The following is a 4342-nucleotide window of genomic DNA, read 5'->3' as shown; positions in this document are numbered from 1 at the left end:
ACACAACTACTGAAAAAGAACTCCTTGCTATTGTCTTTTCTTTTGACAAATTTCGTTCATATCTCGTTCTAGCTAAAACGGTGGTCTATACCGACCATTCTGCTCTTAGATACCTATTTTCAAAATAAGATGTCAAACCACGATTAATCCGTTGGATCTTACTCTTACAAGAGTTCGATATTGAAATCCGAGATAAAAAGGGAGCAGAAAATCTCGCAGCTGATCATCTTTCTCGTCTTGAAAATCCCGAATTAGAAGTTCTAAATGAATCGGCTATACAAGATAACTTTCCTGATGAATATCTTTTGAAAATCGATTATAATGAAATTTCATAGTTTGCAGACTATGCAAACTACTTAGTATGTGGATTCCTTGAAAAAGGGTTATCATACCAAAAACGAAAGAAATTCTTTAGTGATATAAAACACTATTTTTGGAAAGATCCACTTTTGTTTAAAAGTTGTCCCGATAGAATAATACGCCGATGTGTATTCGGAGATGAAGCTAGTCAAATCTTAAACCATTGTCACCCAGGACCAACAGGAGGGCATTATGGGCCTCAACTCACAACAAGAAAAGTCTACGACGCTGGATTCTATTGGCCTACAATTTTCAAAAACGCACACCTTCTTTGTAAATCCTGTGATGCTTGTCAAAGGGCCGAAAAATTAAGTCAACGTGATGAAATGCCACAAAATGTCATTCAAGTATGTGAAGTATTTGACGTTTGGGGTATTGAATTTATGGGTCCATTTCCAAAATCTCATAATAATCTCTACATTCTCGTTGCCATTGATTATGTATCTAAATGGGCGGAAGCACAAGCTCTCCTGACTAACGATACACGAGTTGTAGTCAACTTTTTAAAATGTCTTTTTGCTGGGTTTGGAACACCGAAAGCTTTAATAAGTGATCGGGGTACTCATTTTTGTAATAATCAACTTGAGAAAGTTCTCAAAAGATATGGAGTAACTCATAAAATCTCAACCGCTTATCATCCACAAACAAGTGGACAAGTTGAAAATACCAACCGAGCATTAAAATGTATTCTAGAGAAAACCATAGGATCAAATCCGAAGGAATGGTCCATGAAATTGGAGGATGCACTCTGGGCTTTTAGAACAGCCTACAAAACTCCAATTGGCACCACACCTTTTAGACTCGTTTACGGAAAAGCATGTCACCTTCCAGTAGAAATTGAGCACAAAGCATTTTGGGCTTTGAAGACATGTAATCTTGAGTTACATGAAGCTGGACGTCTATAGTTAAGTCAACTAAACGAATTAGAAGAATTGAGACATGAAGCATACGAAAATTCGTTAATCTATAAGGAAAGAACGAAGAAATGACATGATAAAAGAATCAGAAGTTCAAAAGAATTTAAAGAAGGAGACAGAGTTCTTTTTTTCAATTCACGATTCAAGCTATTTCCTGGAAAATTGAAATCAAGATGGTCTGGACCATTCATAGTCAAAAGAGTTTTCCCGTACGGAACAGTAGAATTAATAAATTCGAATGGGATTGAATTTAAGGTTAATGGTCACAGAGTTAAACATAACATAGATAATCCAATGGAAGTTGAAGATGAAGTTAATCACAATTTCGACACCACAGCTAACTAAGTGTGGGAAGATTCGAATCTTTTAAGGGTAATATGTATTTCTGTTAAGACTTAGATATTCTGTTTTCGTGTAGTTCTCGAAAATGGAATCCGCATGGTCTTTCCCTAGCAGACCCTAAAGAATTAGTCTTCTCCCTCCATTCTGAATTTTTATTTCTTTTAGATTTTACGAGATGAAGAATTCCTTTGATCTGAACCATGGTCTACTACTACACGCTATGATTACTAAACTTAATAATAACATTTTTCCGAGTGAACTGGTATCATTCATAAGAGGCAAAATGGACGAAGTGAGGAAAGAACTCAGGAAAGATCATCATAAAACACATTTTGGTAAAGGAAAATCAAAATCCGCAACAAAAAGAAGAGCACGACACCTTGAAAGATGTCATAAATGCGGAAAATGGTCACATGAAGGTAAATGTTCGAACAATCAAACATATTCAAATACCAAATTTGTTACTCTATGCAGAGAAGGACCGTTCATATGTTTAGAAGAAAAGTTATTGAAGAATCGAGGTTATGCTTACGTAGCTATGGAAAACCAAATCACACGACTCTCCTATGAGTCGGCTAAAGTAGGTCTCTGAGAATTCTTTCTCATAGGTAAGTATGTACAGTTTTTATTGGTTTTTATTTATTGCTTTTAACCTTTTGATAATAAACGCTGAATCGTTCACTATAAAGTATTAAATTGCTATTCAATAAAAGTAGGTATGCGAAACCGAAATTATTGATATCATACAAAAATTTATTACATCACTCCGAAATTTACCGTTTATTCATAAGGTATAAATATCTTTAATCAATCAATTCAAAATATTTCAAAAATTCGTCAGGAGTAAAACTAGGTAAAATAGCCGAAATTACTTTACCCAAAAGAGGGACGTATATTTTTGATAATATTTGATTGATTAAAGTGGGATAAAAGACCAAAAAGATTTTAATTTTATTTTTACCATGTTTTTAAAATTAATATTATAAATTTTTAAAACCAATATATTTAAGTTTTTAAATATTTTAAAAATTAATATTTTCAATATAAGTTTGTAAAATTAATGTATAAAAATATTAATGATATTTATATGAATTTTTAATTTTATGCATTTTAAATTTAAGTTTGGTGTGAATTTAAAAATAAAAATGTACTTTATTTCATTAAGTTAAAAAAATTAATTTTTAAAATTCGTCGTGAGTTGAAGACTAGGTCGTTGAACCGAAATTGCTTAACCCAAGGGAGGGACGAGAAATTTTATTATCATTATTTTTAATCTTATTGAATTAAAGTATGCCAAAAACATTAAAAAACCCAAAAATCTTTGCTTTTAAAACAACGCTTAAAAATGACAAATTTTAAAATTTTGTCGAGGGACGAACTAGGACAACGATCTGAAACGCCCTCATTCTAAAAGAAAACAAATTTTTAAAAATTAATTAATTGTTTTATAAGTAAAAGGTTTTATATAAAAAAAAAAAAAAAAAACCCGGACCTCATGCGATCGCATGAGAATTGCACGGGGTAGCCATGCGATCACATGGCCCTTAAAAAGTGGTCAGGATCAAAAGCTCATCGAGCTGTGCTCTCTGTCTCACAACACCCACACACACAAATACGAAAAAATACACACAAACACCCTAAAATCTTCAATTTTTCACCAAAATCATCCAAATTTCGTGCTATAATCCGTTCCAAACATGTCTTTTCTCAGATGGGGAAGCAGAAAGGTAAAAATTTCACCCCTAAACTCATAAATTTCCTACTTTTTGTGATAATTTTAATTAATTGCAATAATTTAATTTTGTTAATTTCTAGTGTAATTAGAGTTAAATTGTTAGTATATTATGCATGTATAACCTAGATTGATGTTATTTAACATGATTTGAAGCCAAAAACTTCAAAATTTTTAGAAATCTAGGGTTTGTGTTCTTGAGCAATTTGGGACTTTTTGATATAAACAGGTTATGGCTGAATTTTATCATGAATTATTGCTAAATTAAGTAGTGTAACATGTTTAGGTAGCTAAATGATCCAAACATTGATCCTAAACATGATTTTTGAGAATTAAAGTGGACTTTTTAAGTCTAAAATTCATGAACTTGATTAATTTGATATAAATACCATTTGAAACTTGTTTAATTGCTAGTAATGATTACTTTGACATGTTATTTGATATAAAAGCTTATGAACTTTGTAACCATTTTCATATATGCTTATTTGAAAAAGTGTAGAATTGATAAAAAAATAATGAAAATGAGTATAAGTTTAATATGGATTAAACATGTTATTGTAATTGTTTTAATTTGTTATTTTGCTCACACGAATGCATATTTGGATGCACAAATTTTGTGTTTAATGTGTTTTGCAGAGAAATACAGATACGGACGGTGCATCATCGTCTAGGCAACCTGATCTGGAACCACAACCAGAGATGCAATATCACGAACCAGAACAACAACCTGAACAACAACAACATTATGATCAACACGTGCCATACTATGAACCATAACCACAATTTTTTAATGCCTACGTAGTATTTTCCGTTCACCATATAATAGAACATCCAACAATTCATGAAGAACAATTGCATCCCAATTTAAGATTTGATAGAATTTGGAAAGATTACCCGACGTACCAAAGTAACAAATTTAAGCTTTGGACCAAAAATGTAGAAGTACCAAGGGTAATAGATTGGGAGCCTTTGGAAAGAGTCCACCTAGCTA

The sequence above is a fragment of the Rutidosis leptorrhynchoides genome, chromosome 8, assembly GCF_046630445.1.
Source record: "Rutidosis leptorrhynchoides isolate AG116_Rl617_1_P2 chromosome 8, CSIRO_AGI_Rlap_v1, whole genome shotgun sequence".
NCBI lineage: Eukaryota > Viridiplantae > Streptophyta > Magnoliopsida > Asterales > Asteraceae > Rutidosis > Rutidosis leptorrhynchoides.
This window is presented reverse-complemented; position numbering follows the sequence as displayed.